The 10542-nt window shown below is 48.3% G+C and overlaps 1 pseudogene; it reads right to left on the bottom strand.

Annotated features, from left to right (window-relative positions):
* LOC140207962 (uncharacterized) overlaps nt 1–10542 on the bottom strand; it is a 69432-nt pseudogene that overhangs the window by 45546 nt on the left and 13344 nt on the right.

Genomic DNA, 10542 nt, shown 5'->3' with positions numbered 1-10542 from the left:
TTTGGATTTTCAGACAAGGTGCTGCACCTGAGGCTGATTAACAAGGCCACAGCTCATGGTATTTGGTGTTTTTGTGCCTGTTCCCGCTGGAGTTCAGAACGGGGAGTTCCTGAATACTGAAACGCCGAGATAGGGAGGATGTGGACAGGATGTTTCCATAAGGCAGAGCCCAGGACCGGAGGCAAACCCTCAGACAACAGGGAAATCAATTCAGAAGGGAGACGAGGAGGAAGTCTTGTGATAATATGTTTATTAAACACGGCCGTGTGTGATCTATGCTTCCGTGCCCATCCCCCTCTATCTCCACCTCGAATGTACCCAGCCACCCGCCTTCACGACCTCGGGGCAACAAATCTTAAGAAAAACGTACACTCAACTCAGCTAGATAGATAGATAGATAGACACTTCACTGATCCTAAAATAATTTACAAGGAAGATTTAGAATTCCAGAAATTTCCATACGTCTCAATTTAAAACGAACGGCCCTTTCGATCCCTCTTCGTTTCTCTCCCACTGATCAACAGAGATATCTAATAGCCCGTCTCTTTACCTCGCTTATCTCCACCGTCTCAATCCGTGGTTTCCATCCCAGTTTAACTCCCCATCTTTCTTCCCTCCCATATTCCCTCCGATCTCTCTCCTCCGTCATTCCTTCCAACGGCACTCTCTGCCCCCTCACTTGCTCCCGATTTATTTCTCACCCACGTCCATCTCACTTCCCGCCATTCTCTCCGCTCACTGGTTGTTTCCGCCGTCTCTCTCCCCTCTGTTTCTCGCCTCGGACACTTCCCTCCCAACTCTCCTCAGTCTGTCCCGTTCACTCTCCCTCCACCAGTCTCCCTCTTCCCTCCTTGGTTCTCTCTCCCTCCGTGTCTGCTTCATCCGACTCCGAATGTCAGTGAGTTCCGATGTCCAGACAGAACACCAAGGCTGGTTGCCTTGTCGACAATTGTGTCTCTGTCACCATCGCACATTGTGACGTAGGACGGGGTGCTATCCTGGTGTGAACACGGGCCGAGATTCAGTGTCAGTCTGTCATGGTTGGGGGGCGGGGGGCAGCGGGTGATGATGGTGGTGCTTTGGAGACAGAAAGGGGAGAAGAGAAGTGAGAGTGAGCGAAAGTTGAGGTGAGCGGAGTAAGAGAGGGAGGTGAGGGAGACGGAATGGGTGTAAAAGTGTGAGCGGAGAGGAGGAGAGCGGGAAGGGGCGAGTAAGAGAAGACGGAGGAGAGAAACAGGATGGTGTGCTGAGGAGTGAGAGGAGGGTGAAGGGTAGGGAGGAAAGGAGTGACAGATAAAGTGAGCGCACTATGGAGAGAGGAGGTAGCAAGATGTTGAGGGAGCTGCGCACACTCAGACACAGCGTTGGGGGAGTTCCACTCCCTCTGTCCCACTCACAGTCAATCATCTGAGGATATATTTCCATCAACGAAAGCAGGATCCAACATGGTGCGAGCATGTGCTATTCTGAACTGAAATGAAAGATTAAACCAGAAATATGAGGAAATTATCACAATAAAACAGTGATTACCTCTGGGGCCGGTGACGTGTCCGAAGATGCCTTTAGGAGAAAATGAAGATCACCAGGCGGGGGGCAGTCGTTCAGGATTATTGGTGGAGCGGTAGGTGCCCCCACCTCCCAACTTGAGACATCAGACCTGACCGACCTTTAGTAGAGCAGGCACTTCCAAAACAGGATGTGGCGCTGGGACACAGGAAGAAGCAAAGCACTGCAGGCCTTGAGCAATCATCGTCACCCTCGGCAATCTCGGCCGACCTTACCAACCTCACAGACGTTGTTGGGGATGCCTAGATTAGCAAGGAGGATGCTCGACAGTTCGCCTTGACTCGCGGCACTAGGGGTAAAATAGGTTGGGAAACACTGCTGCAGAAGGAAGAGTTAGACAATAGATGAGCAGAATCGTCCGTGGATGAGATCCCCACGACGAAATATACAACATATTACAGAGCCTTCAGGCCACAAAGTTGTGCTGACCATGTAACCTACTCCAGAAACTGCCTAGGACTTCCCTAACACATAGCCCTCTATTTTTGTAATCTCCATGTACCTATCTGAGAGTCTCTTAAAAGACCCTATTGTATCCTCCTCTACCACCATTGCTGGCAGTGCATTCCACTTACCCACCACTCTCTGTGTGAAAAACTTACCCCTGACATCCCCTTAGTACACATTTTCAAGCACCTTAAAACTATATCCCCTCGTGTTAGCCATTTCAGTCCTGGGAAAAAGCCGCTGGCCATCCGCATGATCAATGCCCCTCATCATCTTATACATGTAAAAAATACGCTAAGCATAAACGAGGAAATTATACACTGCTTTGTGGATTTGTTTGAAGTATACACAATTATGAGGGTAAATGCAAGCAGGCTTTTTCCACTGAGGTTGGGTGGGACTATAACCAGATGTCATCGATAAATGGTGAAGGTGAAAATTTAAGGGGAACATGTGGAAAAACTCTTCACTGAAATGGTTGTGACAGTGTGGAATGAGATGCCAGCACAAGTGGTTAATGCCAGATCAATTTCACCATTAAAGAGAAGCTTCGATAGGTACCTTGATGGTAGGGGTATGCAGGGCAGTGGTCCCAGTGTAGGACGTTGCATTAGTCAGCTTAAATGTATTTTCAGCATTGGCTAACTGGGCCAAATGGGATGTTTTTGTACTGAACTTCTCCCTGTTTCTATTATAGAAAAGCTGGCCAAACTTGATTGGAAGGGAAAACTGATAAGAATGACAACGAAGCAGCAATGGCTGGAGATTCTCGGATCAACTCGGGAGGTGCATGGTAGATACATCCCAAAGAAGTGGAAGCATTGGAGAGGCAGGAGGACACAACCATGGCTGAAATGAGAAGCCAAAGCCAACATAAAAGCCAAAGAGAGGACAAATAATACAACAAAAAGTATTGTTAAGTTTTTAAAACCAACAAAAGATAACTTAAAAAAAAAGTACCCTGCACCAGCTACCTTTCAATTTTTAATTTGGCAGGCTCATACAAACTCTGCACACTCAAAATTCCACTTCTGAAAGCCTCCCACTGACTAAGTACTCCTTTGCCAGGAAACAGCCGTCACAAACCACACTTGTCAGACCCTTTCTGATACCATCAAAATTGACCTTTCCCCAATTTAGACTCTCTCTTATGTACCTCTCATTTTCCATATTGACTTGGAATCTCATGGTATTATGATCACTAGATACAAAGTGTTCCCGTACACTAATTTCTGTCACTAGTCCTGGATCATTTCCTAATAGCTTTTTGCACACTTCTACATTGGGAATTCTACATGTTGATTAAGGACACATTTGACAAACTCTACCCCAGATAGTCCTTTTCCAGTATGGGAGACCCGCTCAATATTTGGAAAGTTAAAATCACTTACTGAATCAACTTTTGTTTCTTGGCATGGTCTGCGATCTCTCTACAAATTTGTTCCTCTAAATCCCTCAGACTGTTGGGTGCAACCAAGTCCCAGTAATGGCTACAACATCATAATTCCCTGTCCTGAGTTCATATGGCTTTCCTACGATGCTTTTTGCATTGTGATATACACAGCTCAGCACATTCACCATGCTCAACCTTTTGATTGCTGACTTTGTCTGAACAACATCTGTCTGGGTGTAAAGAAAGCAACCTCTCCCTCAATGTCACAAAAACAGGGGAACTGGTTGTGGACTACAGAAGGAATGGAAACAGGCTAATCCCTATTGACAGCAATGGATCTGGGTTTGAGAGAGTGAACAGCTTTAAGTTCTTCAGCATAAACAACACCGAGGATCTCACGTGGTCTGTACATACTGGCTGTGTGGTATGTGGCTGTGTGCCTCTTTCACCTCAGATGATTGAAGAAGTTTGGTATGGGTCGCAAATCCTAAGAACTTTCTACAGAGACACAATTGAGAGCATCCTGACTGGCTGCATCACTGCCTGGTATGGGAACCGTACTTCCCTCAATCGCAGAAACCTGCAGAGAGTGATGCGGACAGCTCAGTGCATCTGTAGATGTGAACTTCCCACTATTTAGGACATTTACAGAGAAAGGTGTGTAAAAAGTCCTGAAGTATCATTGGGGACCTGAGTCACCCCAACCACAAACAGTTCCAGCTGCTGCCATCCGGAAAACAGTACCACAGCATAAAACCCAGGACCAACAGGCTCCGGGACAGCTCCTTCCACCAGGCCATCAGAGTGATTAATTCATACTGATGCAATTGTATTTCTGAGTTATAATGACTGTCCCATGTACAAACAATGTATTATAAATTACACATTGCACATTTAGATGGAGAAGTAATGTAAAGATTTCTACTCCTCATGTATATTAAGGATACAATTTATTTCAATTCACCCTCTCCACCATCTGTTCTGGCATTCTGACTCCAATCTCTCCTGCAAATTTAGTTTAACCACCACACCACCATCACACACTAGCACCAGCAAGCCTTACCACTAGGATATTTGATCTCTGCTAGTTTTAATTCCCAAAATAGCAAATCCCCTATCACCCCTTTGACTTTCCTCTGCTCAGTAATACCCCCAACAGTTTCTAAAGTGGTCCACCTGTTCTTGTGGGGGATGGCAACAAGAGTACTCTACAATGGCTATTTAACCTCATTCCCCTTCCTGACTCTCACCAAGTATCCTGTGTCCTGCACCTTAGGTGCAACTCACCTCTCTTAATGTCATATTTGTAACCCCTCCGACTTCCTAACAATCCAGAATTCATCCATTTCCAGCTTCAGCTCCTTGAAGTGCAGGGTTACAAGCTGCAGCTGGATGCACATCTTGTAGGTGAGGGTGTCAAGGACACTGGAGGTCTCCCCGCCTTCCCACCAATGTCCTCTCTATTTTGTCATGACTGGTGTGCCAAAAAATCTTGGTGCTGTGCGATATTTACCCACTGATAACAGCATGTGCACACTGAATTTTAAATAGAGAGGTATTTCTTTTAACAGCTGGCAAATCACTGTCAATAAGAGCTTTGATCTCCTCTGGGTTTGATGGAGTTCATCTGCACGCGCACTCAACCTATGTAGCAGGCCTATAGCAGGTAATGAAGGATTTTCTCACCAGAGCTTTGCACACCGAGCATCTGTGGTTTGCTTGCTAAATAATGCTTTAGAAAGTCAGATATCCAAATATCACCCCACTTCTTCCCACTTGCAAATTCTCCAGCAAATTTTTGCATTGCCACAACACACACAGGTGACACCAGTTTCTGTATCGTACATAAATATACAATATACAAATGTACAATATTGCTGATGTCACAACAATTGTAGGCCGTATCCCGGGTAATGATGAGTTTGAGTACAGAGAGGAAATTAAGAACCTGGTGGCATGGTGCGAAGACAATAACCTATCCCTCAATGTCAGCAAGACGAATGAATTGGTTGTTGACTTCAGAAGGAGAAGCGGACAGCACAACCCCATTTACATCAGTGGTGAGCAAGTGGAACAGGTCAAAACCTTTAAGTTCCTTGGGGTCAATATCACAAATGACCTGACTTGGTCCAACCAAGCAGAGTCCACTGCCAAGAAGGCCCACCAGCGCCTTTATTTCCTGAGAAAGCTAAAGAAATTTGGTCTGTCCCCTAAAACCCTCACTATTTTTTATAGATGCACTGCAGAAAGCATCCTTCTAGGGTGCATCACAACCTGGTATGGAAGTTGTCCTGTCCAAGACTGAAAGAAGCTGCAGAAGATCGTGAACACGGCGCATCACATCACACAAACCAATCTTCCGTCCTTGGACTCACTTTACACCGCACGCTGTCAGAGCAGTGCTGCCAGGATAATCAAGGACACGACCCACCCAGCCAACACATTATTCGTCCCTCTTCCCTCAGGGAGAAGGCTCAGGAGCTTGAAGACTTGTACAGCCATATTTGAGAACAGTTTCTTTCCAACTGTAATAAGACTGCTGAACGGATCCTGACCCGGATCTGGGCCGTACCCTCCAAATATCCGGATCTGCATCTCCATTTTTTTTTTGCACTACCTTACTTTCCCTTCTCTATTTTCTATTTATGATTTATAATTTGAATTTTTACTATTTACTATCGATTTGTACTCCAGGGAGCGCGAAGCGCAGAATCAAATATCACTGTGATGATTGTACGCTCTAGTATCAATTCCTTAGCAACAATAAAGTGAAGTAAAGTAAAGTGAAGTATATATTTTCATACAAAATAAACAGGATTCACCACACTATGCAGGTAGATGCAATTCTGATAAGAAATACAGACCAGAAAACTTAAATGAGAGGCCAACTCAGAAACATTATTCATCACTATGGAAAAATAACGAGTGGAATGAGGATGACCCTCCATGGGAGACATCCCAATGATCTGAGCAGACAAGATGGTGACAGGGAAGCATCAAGCACCTGACTGAGAGTTGGAGACCTCTTCTCAGAAACAGGGGTTACTTTCGGAAATACAGGACAAGGTGACTAACATTTAAAATATCAAAAGTACATAAAAGACAAAGAAACCAGGAAACAAGTGCAGAAAATGCCAAGAGAAACCAGACACAATCCAACACATTCTGGGATCCTGCAGCAGTTTAACTCAATCTGATTAATTACGCTGGTACCATCAAGTTGCAAGTGTCATTCACCAACATCTTGCTTTCAAATACAAACTCATGAATGCCCTCCACCATTTCATAAAGGCACCATAAATTCAAGCCAGATCCAGTTTTAGAGTCAAAATCTTACAAATTATATGATAATCAATACATAATTTCAGATAGGACAATCCATAATAACCATTCAGATATAATATTACAGGATAAACACGCAGGAACAACTCCCTCAATAGATAAAGCCATTCCCAACACACACATGTTCCTAGACCAGTGGAGCACCTCACCACAGGCATTGTTTGTGTCATCAGTCAGACAACCGAAAGATTTTCTCTGTCAATCAGCTTCCAAATGTTGTTACTCTGTCATTCGTTGCCACACCCCACTGCTGATTCCCTTCTCCTCATCATACGTTCTTACCCTGAACATCGTCTAGAACCCCAAACTCTGCCCTGTGCAAACCCGCCTCTGGTTTCTGACCCTGCTCTGTTGAACATTCAACTGATGGTTTCCCATTCTGTTTTCAGTCTTTAGAGAACAGTGGTGTTTTCAACAAAACTTTAGAAGCAGGGAAAATGACCTATAACGTGGAAATGAGTAGTGACTAAGGAAGTTAACTCCCAATGTCATTCTTCCTCAGCCCAGAGGTTAGAGGTGCGAAGAACATCTCAGACAGAACTGCAGTCAGCTCGACTTCTTCAGTCTGCAGAGAATTCAAGGGAAACCTCTTCACCCACAGAGTGGTGACTGTTTGGAACCGATTACCACAGAGAGAGACTGGGGTCCTGGGCCTTGAGCTTGGCTGCAGGCTGGGGTCCTGGGCCTTGAGCTTGGCTGCAGGCTGGGGTCCTGGGCCCTGAGCTTGGCTGCAGGCTGGGGTTCTTATCCCTGAGCTTGGATGCAGGCTGGGGTTCTTATCCCTGAGCTTGGATGCAGGCTGGGGTCCTGGGCCTTGAGCTTGGCTGCAGGCTGGGGTCCTGGGCCTTGAGCTTGGCTGCAGGCTGGGGTCCTGGGCCCTGAGCTTGGCTGCAGGCTGGGGTTCTTATCCCTGAGCTTGGATGCAGGCTGGGGTTCTTATCCCTGAGCTTGGATGCAGGCTGGGGTCCTGGGCCTTGAGCTTGGCTGCAGGCTGGGGTCCTGGGCCCTGAGCTTGGCTGTAGGCTGGGGTTCTTATCCCTGAGCTTGGATGCAGGCTGGGGTTCTTATCCCTGAGCTTGGATGCAGGCTGGGGTCCTGGGCCTTGAGCTTGGCTGCAGGCTGGGGTCCTGGGCCTTGAGCTTGGCTGCAGGCTGGGGTCCTGGGCCCTGAGCTTGGCTGCAGGCTGGGGCCCTGGGCCCTGAGCTTGGATGCAGGCTGGGGTCCTGGGCCTTGAGCTTGGCTGTAGGCTGGGGTCCTGGGTCCTGAGCTTTGCTGCAGGCTGGGGTCCTGAGCTTGGCTGCAGGCTGGGGTCCTGGGCCTTGAGCTTGGCTGCAGGCTGGGGTCCTGGGCCTTGAGCGTGGCTGCAGGCTGGGGTCCTGGGCCTTGAGCTTGGCTGCAGGCTGGGGTCCTGGGCCTTGAGCTTGGCTGCAGGCTGGGGTCCTGGGCCTTGAGCTTGGCTGCAGGCTGGGGGTCCTGGGTCCTGAGCTTGGCTGCAGGCTGGGGTCCTGGGCCTTGAGCTTGGCTGCAGGCTGGGGTCCTGGGTCCTGAGCTTGGCTGCAGGCTGGGGTCCTGGGCCCTGAGCTTGGCTGCAGGCTGGGGTCCTGGGCCTTGAGCTTGGCTGTAGGCTGGGGTCCTGGGTCCAGAGCTTGGCTGCAGGCTGGGGTCCTTGGCCTTGAGCTTGGCTGCAGGCTGGGGTCCTGGGTCTTGAGCTTGGCTGCAGGCTGGGGTCCTGGGCCTTGAGCTTGGCTGCAGGCTGGGGTCCTGGGTCCTGAGCTTGGCTGCAGGCTGGGGTCCTGGGTCTTGAGCTTGGCTGCAGGCTGGGGTCCTGGGCCTTGAGCTTGGCTGCAGGCTGGGGTCCTGGGTCTTGAGCTTGGCTGCAGGCTGTGGTCCTTATCCCTGAGCTTGGCTGCAGGCTGGGGTCCTGTGCCCTGAGCTTGGCTGCAAGCTGGGGTCCTGGGCCCTGAGCTTGGCTGCAGGCTGGGGTTCTGGGTCTTGAGCTTGGCTGCAGGCTGGGGTCCTGGGTCTTGAGCTTGGGTGCAGGCTGGGGTCCTGGGTCCTGAGCTTGGCTGCAGACTGGGGTCCTGGGCCTTGAGCTTTGCCGCTGGCTGGGGTCCTGGGCCTTGAGCTTTGCTGCAGGGTGGGGTCCTGGGTCTTGAGCATGGCTGCAGGCTGAGGTCTTAGGTCTTCGAGGCTTGTGCTCTTGGAACTTGGCTTGGGATCTTCAAGGCTTGGGTTCTTGGACCTTTTCCTGGGCAGGACATGGAACCCCTGCGAAGGACACAGAACTTCACCCGACGGAGACAAGGTACAGGGAGGGACCGACCCAACCACAGGGTAACGGCAATTACAGCCTGGCTTACCCAACAGAGGCAAGGACAGGAAAGCAGCTCAACCTGGGGTGGCTCTGAGTCTCGTGGCAGTCAGCAACCTTGGCTGGCTACAGAAACGGCCAATCCACACCACGATGACTGCTCTGACGAGTGGCAACAAGGCTCAATGAAGCGTTGGTCCTCCAACCAGGCCTAGAGATCACGGATGGTTTCACTAGCCTTCCATCAGCAGGTTGCTAAAAAGGGGACTAACGAGACAAACCAGCAGCTCATACTCAACCCCAAGGCTACTTATATTCCAAGCTAAAGATGGGAATCAAGTGCCCATGATTAACTCAACCAAACGAGGGCCAGCTGGAAGACCTGGAGTCCTGAGTCCGCGGACCTGACCCTGAACCGGAATGCGGACTTCACGGACCAGACCATGACAACACAAGGACTCAGGCACTGGACTAGGCTGGGACTCAGGGTCTGGGCTAGGACTCGGTGTCTTCCTCACCACCGACTCAACCTACAAATTATCCTTTAAGGAATCCTGCACAAGTGCTGCCAAGCTTAGACTATTTGGAAAATAGTGTATTCGGTATTTCTTTTCCCAATGTGCATGGCTATACACTTCCCGACACGGTATTCCATCTGCTTCATTTACGCCCTTTCCTCTAAACGCCAAAGTCCTTTTATAGCCTTTCTGCTTCCTCAAAACTACCCGGCCCTTCATCTCTCTTGATATGATCGGCAAACTTTGCAATACGGCTATTAATTCTGTCATCCAAGTCCTGTGGAACATCACTAGTCACCGGCAGCCGACCAGAAAACATCCCCTTGTTACTATCCTTTGCATCTGCCAATCAGCCACTGTTTTATCCATGCAATAATCTTTCCCATGTTGCGTGACCGGTAACAATGAATATAGAATTGAGTCAGGTTTTATAAAAACAAACAAACATTTATTAAACTCTGCTCAAAAGTAGCGAAATGTATTTAAACGACTAACTTAACCTGAAGTTAACTGATCGACGGCAACTCTGAAACAGTTCTTAAAAGGGTAAATGCGAAAACAGTTCTTAAGGTGGTAAATTCGAACCCAGTTCTTGGAATGGTAAATTCGAAAGTCCGAGAGATTTATACAGTCAGTTAGGAGAGACTTTCCTAAAGAAAAGAATTCCTCGAGGATGTGACATTACTGCTGACCCCAGCCAGAACCTGCCTTGTCCACAGGATTCATGGCGACGGAAATAAAATGGTTTAAAGGAACTGACCTTTTCCTCTGGAGAATAGTTACTGCACAATTCTTCCTGCTTTAGCAGAGGATATGTCAGATGCAGGTCACTATTTCTTGAACAAAGATTCAATAAAGGTCGATCCTCTCCAAGATAGCCGAACGACATCAGCTTTACCTGACTCTGTGAGTTCCTGTACTTTAGTAAGGTCTTCACTCTCCAATACTACTTACAATAGAAAGTA

This window comes from Mobula birostris, chromosome 13, assembly GCF_030028105.1.
Source record: "Mobula birostris isolate sMobBir1 chromosome 13, sMobBir1.hap1, whole genome shotgun sequence".
Taxonomy (NCBI): domain Eukaryota; kingdom Metazoa; phylum Chordata; class Chondrichthyes; order Myliobatiformes; family Myliobatidae; genus Mobula; species Mobula birostris.
Note: the sequence above shows the minus strand (reverse complement) of the source record. Positions and strands in the feature narration are given on the sequence as shown.